General features: G+C 43.1%; 1 protein-coding gene across 2 annotated transcripts in view; it reads left to right on the top strand.

The window, feature by feature from the left end:
• The first annotated feature begins 3,706 nt into the window (after positions 1–3,706).
• Positions 3,707–12,189, top strand: part of LOC6505856 — a 75,209-nt gene continuing 66,726 nt past the window's right edge. The window contains exon 1 of one of the 2 annotated variants that reach the window (XR_006506883.1): positions 3,707–4,003. The gene's annotated coding sequence lies outside the window, so the exon portion shown is untranslated. The remainder of the gene's footprint in view (positions 4,004–12,189) is intronic. The other variant, XM_014905331.3, reaches the window with a different exon arrangement.

Below are 12,189 nucleotides of genomic sequence, written 5' to 3'. Positions count from 1 at the left end.
CATAGAATATCTAGACACTTTATCCCTATTTATACACTCATTTTATGTAAGTAGTAAAAAGTAAACCCTTTAAATGAATGGCAGCGAACCTTTTGAATGTCATTTCCCATTGAGGCCCAATATTCTGTTGAGCTCAGTGAGCGGCAATTTTGGCTAATTGAAAACGCATGTTAACACTTCAATGGAATTGGCAAAGGAAAAGCGTGGAAATGAGTCAGGCTAACTAGAGTCCCACCATTTAAATTTCCTTTGCACTTTTCAATGGCTGCTGCCGGCATCACCTTTGCTGTCTATGGGCTGATAACTTTTCGGATTATTTGCCGCCTTGTGTCCTTTTTTAAGCCAACTAACTAGCAATCTATTATACGTGTCCTTTGACCGTAACCAAGGCACACACACACCAGCGCCTCCATTCATCCTTACATATTGGATATGTAGAATGGCCCAATGTTACCTTTCGGCCTGGCTGGCTGCCTTGTACCCTGGCCTTTATTGAATATTGTTCAATTTGGAAGGACATTTTCTAGGCCCTCAGTCCTCCCCCACTCAAGGACTGGCTAATGCACACAATTTGCTTTGTATATCCGTTTCATGGAGCTTGTTTTTGGGCCCCCCGACAACATTAACAATCTCTGAATGGGAGTCTTATAGTCTATTGGCTGCCAGAAGGGTTACAGAAAAGGAAACCTGGCGACAATTACTTTGAGGAGCTCAACTTTAACTTTCACTCCAATCAGGCGAGCACTGGGCTGGGTTTGGGGCAGAGTGACAGCGGCAATTGTCCTGGCTGACATGGATGCGAATGAGAGCGACAAGAGTCCTGTTGTCGCTGCTTCCGTGTTCTGCGGCTTCAAGAGCCTGGCTATCTAGCTGGCTGGTTGGCTGGCTGCCTGAGAATTGTTGTTAGCTACTAATTATGCATGGACTGCAGGGCAACAAACCGCGCTGATGTTGACACACAACCAGAACTGGATCTGCAGATGGTGGCCAGGATTGAGGCAAGAAGGAGTAGGAGTATAAATGACGAAGAAGCCGCTGAAGTAGTAGACTTCTGTAGATGCTCAAAAACGCAACACAGTCGCGTTTACAATTTAAAACAAACAAAAATTTATTTTTTTCAGTTTGCAGAGACTTTGTATAATTTCCTTAATGAGTAAGGTAATTTTAAAGATGATTTTTGTATTCAATGGATTTAATAATATGAATAAAAAGTATATACCAATTAAATAAATATTTCAAAATGTTCAAAGAATACGAATTTTTTGCGTTTTTTTTTCAGTGCCTACATAAAGTGCGACTCTATGTGTTTCTGTGCGTTCTGTGATATTTTCTAATTTTCACAAAATAAGCAATTCTCACGTCTTTGTCCTTCTGACATCTCGCAGCGTTCTGGTGCCGCTGGCCCGGCTGTGAATTCAATTCCAGCCTGGGCCTGCCGTTGTTTAGCCAACGGGCTGCAGGTGGCAACACCAAATGCTTTGTACTTCAAAAGCAAGTCAATTTGCAACAGTGAGCGTGTATGTGCCCCACCTCGGGAGCCTTGGCATGCCACCTTGCCGCCGCCGATTGTCTCTGTTTTCAGGTTTAGGTGGCTTTGCGTGTGTCTCCCTCTGTGTTTTCTGCATTGTATTTCCCTTTTTTGTATTTTTCCACAATTTGTTTTACTTCTGCTGGCAATCGATTCAAGTTTAGTTACTTCCCTGGCTTTGATGTTGGGATAGGGAATCGTTTGCTCCCATTTCCCGCCAGCAGCAGGTTTCCAGCCAGCAACAAACGAATAATATTTCTTTTGCTTTATTTACTTTGCAGGTGAGTCTCCCTCCTTTCCGCAAACTAACCACTCAGTCTCGACTCGCAGTGAGTATGAATTAGCAATGGCAATGTAATTATATTTTCATTAGATTAAAATATCATAAGTGCCATAAAAATTAAGTTATGCCAGAGGGCGAGCACAATGGAAATGAAATAATCAGCTTAGTCGGGCCGCGATTGCGGCTGCGGGCAAACATAAAAGTCCAGGCGGACCGCACAAAGGCGGACCCTCCGACCAGGAACTGAGGGCGCCTTCCCCACGTTGCCTTGCCAACCCGGCCACGACTTATTGTTTTGGCAAGACATTCGGGTCGGCGGGCATCGCTTTGATTTCACGCGATAATTACAATGTACTCTCCAAAGAAATAGCCGTGCTCGTGGGGCCATAGTTCGTGCAGCTATGCAGGACGACGGGGACTCCAAAATACAAAATCCAAATTCCAATTCCCGTTTCCGTTTCCAGCTCCAGTCCCGTCTCCAGTTCCTGTCCACCATAGTACGGCGTACTGCCTTTATAGATTTATAGCGTCGGCGACATGTTGACATGCTGGCCAGGCCGCTGTCGAGGCCAATTTCTTGAGGCGCGGCCAGGCTGCAATTTTCGTGCCCATTGTTTAGGCTAGTTACACTAACAAAAATACTTTGACCTTGATAATAGCCATGTCCAGAATTAGAGTGATTTGCGGTTATAAAATGATATTTTTGCATTGACTAAAATTCTTATTAAAACCATAAGGGGAATAGACAACAAGGGAAATAGACAACATTACTATGTGTTATAGAATACTATAAACACTATATAATAAACTTGGAAAACCCATTTTATAAAATAAATAGGATGGAAAGTGTTCAATTAATATTCTTGTATTGGTATTTTTATTTTTTTATTCATATTCTATTTTCTTTTGTTAATGATATTTTTCGACTGTACATATCATACAGTGTTTATTTAGTTCTTCGTTATTTTTGCAAAAACCTTTAAAAGTGTAGGCGATGTTTTGAAGGGTCATGTGAACATTCATACATACACACATAGATATGTAAGTGTACTTTTTACTTGTTTTTGGCTACTGCCAATTACCGCACGCTTCGTGGCTTAGAGCCTGCTGCTTCGGGCACTCGCTGCGTATACGTAATTTTTATTGGACACTTCCATGCGTCGTCATCCATCGTGGATGGCCTGGCTTCGGTGGCATCTGCCATTCCGTCCGTTTGTGTGTCAAGTCGTGAGCTTTTGCTCGTACGCAGAGCAGAGTCCTAGGCCAACACGGACACGGGCATGGAGACCCGGAGAGCTTTGCACGGCGAATGTCCTAGCAAAACAAAAACGGATAATTGCACTGCCACCTGAAACTTCAACTATCTGTGTGTATGTCTCTCTCTAGCTTTCCCGTCGCTTGCTCTTTCTATTTTCCGGCTGGCTTTCTGGTAACTCTCCAAATAGTCAAGTTAAAAATTAAAAATTGATTTAAATATATATATTTAAGTCTAGCAGATTACAAGCCGAATAATTCAGCAATTGTAAATTCCGATATATTTGTATTGATATATTATTTTAAAAAAATTTAAATTTAAAAAATATACATTCTAATTCATTATTTTATTTTATCACTTATATATATAAGTAGTCAATATACTAAAAAATAAATAGAAGAAAACTTTGAAAGAATATTTTTGCCATTGCTCCTGATCCTTTTTCAAACTCCCAAGTTGCCCTTTACAGTTTGAGAGTCACACTCTCCACATGACAGTCAAACCAAATTGGCGCCAAATAAAACTCTACACACTACTCTCTCCCTATCTCTCTCGTTTTGTTCCGGTAAACGAGGCAAGTCGAAGGACCAAAGCCCGAACCCGAGGCCGAGTCCTGTCGGGTCGAAGGATGCCGAAGGCTGGCTAGTCCTGCGGACCAAACAGTTTGCGACTGAGACTCGTGACGAAAGGACACGCGGCCAATGGCAAGCGGGCTCTAGCGATTCAAACAGGCCGCTTTGGGTTTCAAGTCGAAGCGATTCGAGCGGAATTACGAGTGCGTGTCCTGGCGACGATCGTGGCGTTAAAATATACAAGAAATACCAGAAAAATCACATTATCGTGGCCGAGTGAAATCGTAGCTTGGCTCCAAGCCGTAAATCATTAAGTGTCAGCAAAGCAACGGAAATTCATTCGAGTGTGCACTTCTACTATAAATGTACATAAAATATATAATATATAATTCAATTTGGCAAATGTGATGGAAAATCGTATGGCTCAACGAAAGGAAAAGCTGGGGAGGCGAAAGGAAAAAATCAGGAAAACCTGGCAAGGAAAATTCACAGCTTACTGCTTATGCTGGTAATGGGTTAATGCGGTTGAGCACTCGCATGGCCCTCTTCCAGCCCCCAGAAATATTTCATGTTATTTACCTAGGTGCGCCACTTTCGTTAATTGTATGCAAAAAAGTTGCCAACATTCGTCGAGTGTGTGTGTGTGTGAGTGAAGTTTTTGGCTCAGCAACTTTTAGGTTGGGCGGCTCTCTGGTTCAATTACAAAGCCCCTTACCCTATACCCCATACCATGAGCCCCATGCCACATCGCCTGCCGCACTATTTCCGCTCTAAAATTTGAGCCAACTTAGCAGCGCTTGCCAGCTGTGCTCCTGACGTTAGTCCTTAGTCCTGGTTCCACATCCTGCGCCTCACTGGCGCTCACTTAGTAAATAAATTGGCAATCGCATTTAATGTGAGTTTATGTGCGTCGCTACCTTGGGCTGTACTCTGCTGTGCCTCCGCTATCCGTTAGTGTTTATTTATTTTTTTACTTCAGTTTTGTTGCCTTTCTTGTGCCCTCCGCCTTGGCCCGTCGTGTGCTCATGTGCAAATCGTAAATTCACGTTAATGCCGAAATTTCACGTGATAATGACGTGATTACCTGGCGCACACAACACATACTATGCGCTCTATGGTTAGAGATCCTGGCACATGTCTCGCTGTCGTGGCCTATCCTTCTGGTATCCTTCTGGCATAAACTACGGTTCACCCAAATATCCAACACCCGACAGGGCCTGGCTGGCTGGCAGCTTCATCCAACCACTCAACTGAAAAATGAGTGCCTCTAAAATAGTTGCAATGCATTTACTCGAATGGCAGTCCCGAGTCCCGATTCCTGGCTCCCCGTTTGGAATTTCTGGTTAGGCCCAAGCGTAAAATTGTTGGCGTACTTTCCAAGGGCTGTTCAATGAGTTGTGGAGTTCAAATTGCCGAGGGGGGAGCACCAGTTCTATTTCTGTTTTTTTTTTTTCAACAAAATTTAACTGTGTTGTAAAGAGTTTTGAATGCCAGGAGAGATAGATTAACAAGACAGAGATCCCGCCTGCCTCAAAAGTTCGCTGCAATCGCGCAATTTGGACGGTATTCTTTGCCGTTTTATTTGCAACTTTTTAATTACTTTTGAGCAGCGATTTGAACTTTGCGCTTGTCGCCCGTTTACACTCTAATTACGGCGCCCATTCACGGGGACTCTATTTTGTTTTTCCTGCCTACATTCTCCTTGCTTTTCTGCTGCTTATCAGCCGGGCCAAGAAGGAAAAGAAGTTTCTTTTGGCTCTTAAATGCAGCTGTCCAAAGTTGGTGTCGCTTTAAACGGTCTTTGCTGGCATTTCCGTTTCCGTTAAATCGCTTCTAAGCCAGTTTGTTAGTTTTACCTTGACATTTTATGCAGTTTTCCCCGGTGTGTTTTATATATTTTTCTGTTTTTTTTTTCTTGTCCAGCTACCTATTGTGTTGTGCTGGCTAACCGCGTGCAATTTTTTCCACCGGGCGGCAGCAGCTGTTGCCACAACAACTTTAACAATATTTGCTTTGCCGCAACACCACTGCCTTGGAGTTCCTTTCCGCACACAAATCATGAATCTTTTTGCTTACACACAAACACTCATCCGCCCGCTAAGCACCCGCCTTTGGCAACATCTAAGTGTTGTTTAATGCAGCTTTTCAACTCTTTCGCTGTGACATTATACCTTATTTTCCTTGTACACCTCCACCTCCATGTTGCTTCGGATTTGCGTATGCAAATGTATTTTCCACGGTCGTGTGAACCATTTTCTGATGTCATACATGGGGCTTGTCGTTGGCCAGTTTAAATAATTGCCACCGCCATAAATTATTAAACCACAACAACCAACAACCACTCGGAGCGGAGTGAATTCATAAGCCGACAAAATGCCAGCCACCCAATACCTCTATTCAACGGGAAGGTGTATTATAACGAGTTTCATGACAGCAATTATGTGAGGGCGGCACAAGCACACACATAGCACGTATACGCAGCGTGTGCCGGCGCAGGCTAATGTGTAGTTTTGGGGGGTACTGTTCGAGAGCTTCGTAATCGATATTACAATGGCATTGTGTTAGGCCTCTCCAATATGCTGGTTTTCCACTTTTCCGTTTTTTATCCAACTATTTTATCGCTCCCTGTGCATCGCTCACAATGGGAGCTGGGACTTTAATCGAAGGGGCTGTGGGAGTTTGTGTGTGTGTTTGTTTTGCCCGGTGGGAGTTGACAATGCATGTTTAATGTGCTTGCCTGTAATTTGTAATTAATATTGCATGGGTTGCAGTCGGCCACCTTAGCCTGAGATTTTACCATATGGCATGGCATTGCAATATCGGATTTGAGCCCACATGCAATATCTTCCATTTCTGCGTTCAATTGGTTTCGATTTCGTGTTATAGGTGTGTCGGCAGTTTGCCACCAAACTCGACAGCCAGACAACCTGACAACCAGCTGCTATTTGCTACACTTTATGTCATTTTTTGATTTATGTGTGATTAGTGTTGGGTGTACCCGAGCTTGTCCTAGTACTCGGTCTGATTTTCCATTTCTCCTGGCTCTCAGTCAGTTGTCGTTTTCTATGAATACGTAACGATACTGAGAGTTCGATACCCAGCCACTTTCAACAATGTCGGTTGACTTTTTGTCGGTGTCTAACGTGGTTACCCCTTGAATTACACGCTTCAATGTTTTTGTAAAATGTGCAAATGAAGTCTCCAGAAGACAACACATGAGGACAAGAACAGAAAGCCATGGGAGAGAAACGAAAAGAGATTTGAGCCATGTAAACAATGACAGGCCATGAAATATGCAAACACCATAAATACCTGCAAGGCCCGAGGATGTTTCGTTACTATTTCAGCCCTCCCGTCTGACTTTGAGTTCGACTTTGCCTGGCTTCGATTGTTGATGTAAATGTCAGAATAAATAATAAATAGCAATTTCAGGCCCCATCATAATGCCTGATTGTCTGCTGCCTGTCCGCCTATCCACCAGCCATACTGCCAGGCCTAAATTCCAATTTGTTACGTCGCCATTTTATGACTTTAACGAGGCTTTAATTTTCGAGATTATGGATTTAATCCACTTTTAATTATAGGCACCGGTCGGTTTCCGGACGGTTGATTATAATTAAAGTATCAAATGTGTTAATTGATTATGCAATTAGCGCACGAGGCCCGGCAATGTTAGTTAATTAAACGACGATGAATATATTTATGGTATTTGTATATCCATCAATCGGGTAGCGTTCATCTGGCGAGCGTCGAGTGGTTTATTAAATTACAAAAACCCGCAATTGAAAGCACTTGAACTATTAGTTTATTTGCCCCAAGCATTCCATTCATTCATTTCCATTCAGAATGGGAGGAAACTTCTTGTGCTTCCTGATGTTGCTGCTGCTGGAGCTGCTGGAGCTGCTGCTCCTGCTTTCTCCTTTCTCCGTTTATTCTCTTTTCTCCAGCGATGTGCTCTCATTTATTCATACGTGCGCTTATTGCAATGTTCATTGCTTCATATTCATTATGGCAATGGAGGAGCAATGTGCGTTCTCCAGACAGTTCATGTGGCTGTACGTCCGATACGTTCGATAATCCAATAAATATTTATGAAGCACTTTATTGGAACAACACTGAATTACTTTATGGCAGATGTATGTATGCATGGCCATGTCCATACGATTGTGTGTGCACGTGTCTGCCACAGCCATAGCCGCAGCCACATCCACATCCACATCCACTGCCACTGGCCCAGCCACATCCATTCCCATTCCTACCGTTACCATATGCAGCCGCACCAAAAAACTAACAACCAAGCAAGCTGGTATCATGCGGGAAAGGAAAACATTCGAAGCGATTCCGAAAAAAAGTAGAAAGACGGAAGCATATTCTGCATTTGGTCAAGTGTTTCCGACCCACTCAACTTGGTCTGTATTGCCCATACGCACCATGGTGCCAGGATGCTTTGATGCGGTCAGTTTCGGCCAGACATGGCTTGCTGGTATTTTGGTTTTTAATATTTTTAAGAGCCACTGCCACTCAAGTGGCAGCCGACACTAATTGCTTCCCCCACTCATGTTTAAATTATGGACTGAAACTGTCGACTCAAGTGACTCAAAGGATCAAACTGCCCACCTGCAGTGGCTGACCCAATTAACTGTCAAAGGTTAAGCACCTGGGCCAAGACATATGCTCGACTATCTATGCATTGTTTTGCATTGTTAATGCCCCTCCAGAGGCGAGATGGCGTTGAAATGTCGCTTGCCTTTATGGCCCCTCGATGACACTGCAGGACTTGTGGCGCACAGGCCCGGCCGAATCAAAGGTTGAAGTTCCCGATTCGCTAACAATTAAATTTAAGCCAGAAGCTGTGAAAATTAATTTAAATAATATAACATAGAGGTGGCTAAATAGACAAAGCCAAAAAACTAGCAAAAAATGGAAGGAATGAAAGATGTTTTTAATTTGCCTCTTTTTTACAGTTGACGATACAGAAACATTTGTGGATAATCACTTTTAATGCCTTATTTTTATCAATAAATAATTACGGAAATTTTATTTCTACAAATTAAAATGATACCACTGAACATCTAATTGTAGAGGTTTTATAAATTAAAACTAGTTTTTTTAAGCAATACTATTATTTTAGCTTCCACTGTGAGTGCAATTTTTTAGGAATTTCCCCGCTGATGAATAAATTTCAATATAAATACTAGAGCTGAAAAAAATGAATGAAACGCAAATCAAAGCAAGTGCAAACATTAAATGGCAACACAACAATGACGATCCACAATGGTGGCGAATATGAATGATTCGGCGGCGGTGGGGGTGGGAGGAAGCGACTGCCACCCACCTCGCTCAGCAGCGAGTTTAAAATTATTGACCAAATTTTCGGGCAAACACACCGCAAAAACGAGCACAAGAGCAAACTATGGAAGCAATGCATAACTGGGTCAGTTTGACATGTCGTTGTCGCAGCAAACCCTGACGGCTTCTCACTCCGCGTATCCTTGTCACCCCGGCCGCCGTCTCTCTTTCGCTCTCCAATATTTGGCAATGCATGCGGGCCCGCCGGAATGCCGGAGCACCGAAACGCCGGACGGAATGGGGACGAATGTCAATGCATAAAATTCATTCAATGACTTTTGCAGCTATTTTTCTTCCATGACGAAGCATTGTGGGCAAAAGGGGGTCTGGCTTGGCAGGAGATGGTGGGGTGAGGGCGGGCTGAGGGCGGGGCCGGGAAGGGCAGACAAATAAATTGCAAGACATGCAATAAGACGGGGACAAGCCAAATGTGTGTCTAAGTGTGTCTCTGGCTCGTCTGGTGCTGCTCCATGGTCTTCTTCTTGTATGCAAATAAAATTGTACACGAAATTGACTTTATGCAGGGCCCCAAATGCAAACACACACGTCTTTTGTCTGTGTGTATCTGTGGGGTGACCCAGTGCCAAATTTGGTATAATTTGATTAAAAAATAGGTTCTTCGAACTACTACAAGTGGGGCCTATCGCTAAAGCCTTAAAAAGTTGAGGGATAAGTCGTGATATGGAAATGGTTTTAGAACCATGATTGCAACCATGAACCATCAAATAATGCTTATAGATTTGATATAAAGTGATATAAAAATCGAGAAAAACTGAGAAAGTAAGCTGCAGACCCTCGTAATTTTCAAACAGAAAACGGAAAACTCTTTATACATATTTTTTAAAACCAATTTCAATCTATAAACGAATGTAAATAGCTCCTACAAAGGCTCACTCTAGAGTCCATAGGTGCAAGTTGCAAGCCTTTGAGCAGGACATGACTTTGACTAACGTTGCTGCTGCATGTAAATGGCACCATGCCGCACGGCAAGCCAGGCCAGCCCAAGACCCTGCCACTCTCTGCCACTCCGGCACTCCGCCACTCTGCCACTCTGGCACACGTTTCCCCGTAATCATCCATTATCCTAATGCCAGGTCCATGCCCAGGTCCCTCGGGTCTGACCATGAGCATGTGTATGGGTGTCCAGGATGTGTGTCCTGGTCGATTGGATTATGCCTTTAACCTGCGTACACTGCTCGACTTTTCGTAGCCTTCGCAGCGACATTTATTAATGATGCGAAAGGAATTTTATTTTGGCCCACTTCAGGCTGTCTGGCGGTATGGTTGCGTGGCTGCGTGGTTTCTAGTGGAGGCCAAAACGATTTGTGTAATCGCTGGCCGCAATCGTTTTAATTGGCCCTCCAATCAATCGATAGTTCAAAAACTGTAAAATCCTAAAGGGCAAAGGACCTGTCTTTGTGCGTCACCGCTGCGGAAGGGCAGGAGAACCCTTCCACGCCGCCCCACTCACCACACTGGCGTATAATTTAAATGTTTGATTCAATTTTCTAACCCATCCTGCGATTATTTGTATATTTGGCCTGACGGCATCTGTTGCGATTCTCAGGCCCGGCACGACGGCTCGGGGGGTCTCACCTGAAATCAATACTCATAAATTAAAGTCGTAAAATGGCAACATACACAGTAAATATAAATAGAAGCCAGACACGAATTTTCAAGTGCCGTCGCCAGTCAGTGAGTAAGGGGGGAATATCAATCGATTTACTGCCGATTTGCCTAGCTGACGTTTACGGCTGAGCATTTCAAAAAAGTACCGAGAAGGACACAGGCTTCGTAAAAAAGGACAAGTTTTAAAGCCCGAAGTAGGGTAATCTCGGCAGAGGCTCGCTCCCAGGCCAACAAGAGCTCGATTCAATTATCATGTATGTGTTCTGTTTATTGAGTTAAAGTGATTTGACGGGATCGTCGGGCAAGTTCACCGGCAAGACACTCGGCTGTCAGGCCGCACTGACGCGACCTCCAAATCCCATTTAAACTTTCAGAAACAATAAAAATCGCCCTACATAATACATGAGCCGCCGTGTCACGGCAATCCCCCAACAGTCAGTCAGACAGACACACCGTCAGATAAACAGACAGGTCGAGTAAGTTTGCCGGATTAGTAACTGATTTTTGAAACAAACAAAAGGGGGGAATATGTTTTGCATTTGAATCGCAAACATTTGGCGGACTCATTACGGATGTGATTGTTGCTGCCACCAAACTACCACCGACTACCACGATTAAAAATTCATTTAATTTCTGTCAAGTGTCCAATAATGAATGAAGATCAACTAGACAAGTTGACCAGCATTTGCAGACTAACTTTTTCCCGTGAAAGAGTTGGGGACTTTAATGTTGAAACTATTTTTAGTTACACGAATAGTTCGAACGCTTATTCAAATAAATTTGTTTATAAATGGGTCATAAATGTTTAAAATGCTTGAAATGAGCGTACTTTAAAATAAAATTATATGCCGGATTAAAACAATTACTTCTAAAAGATGTATCAAGAAACTTTGCAAAAGAACCTTACATTAAAAATCTGATTTCACATAATTGAGTTGCGCAAGTTAAAACTATAACCATTTGAAAATAATGTTCAACCAATTGCTTAATTATATTTAAAATTTGTTAACTTTGTCTTAAGAGGCTTGGAAGACTACAATTGCATTTGTCATGCGGAGGAGACGCCTCCGAAGACAACAACTGTCACTCGACACTGAGACTCTTCTCTTTGTGGGTGTAATGGTTGCAAGATAACGTAAAGGTGCAACCGCAAAAGGAAAATATCTCAAAGGAATTCTGGGTGGCAAGAGGAGACTAAAGTATCAAGTTGTTATGTTGCACATAATTATATCAGAGCCGCGAAACTTTCCAGGCAATTTCGTCGACTGCCAGTCAGTCAGTTAGTCAGTCGGCTGGTTGTTAGGCGAGGCAGGTGCATGAGGATGTTGCGGTAAGAACTTTTATGAGATGCTGGAACTGACAGGCGGCTAATTAGATATTCTATCTTTTCTATTTAATGCACTTGGCCTGCCCTGCATACTTGGGATGCTACAGCCAAGAGTGCTGTGTGTGTCTCTATCTGATTCTGGTCAATGGACTCTTAAGAGCTAAAGAATTCCAATTTAAATCGAATTTTCGGCATGTGGCATGTGAAAGGCATGTGGCATTCTCTATTTTCACAGTCGGAGACTGG

Source organism: Drosophila ananassae, chromosome 2L (genome assembly GCF_017639315.1).
Source record: "Drosophila ananassae strain 14024-0371.13 chromosome 2L, ASM1763931v2, whole genome shotgun sequence".
Lineage (NCBI taxonomy): Eukaryota > Metazoa > Arthropoda > Insecta > Diptera > Drosophilidae > Drosophila > Drosophila ananassae.
Note: the sequence above shows the minus strand (reverse complement) of the source record. Positions and strands in the feature narration are given on the sequence as shown.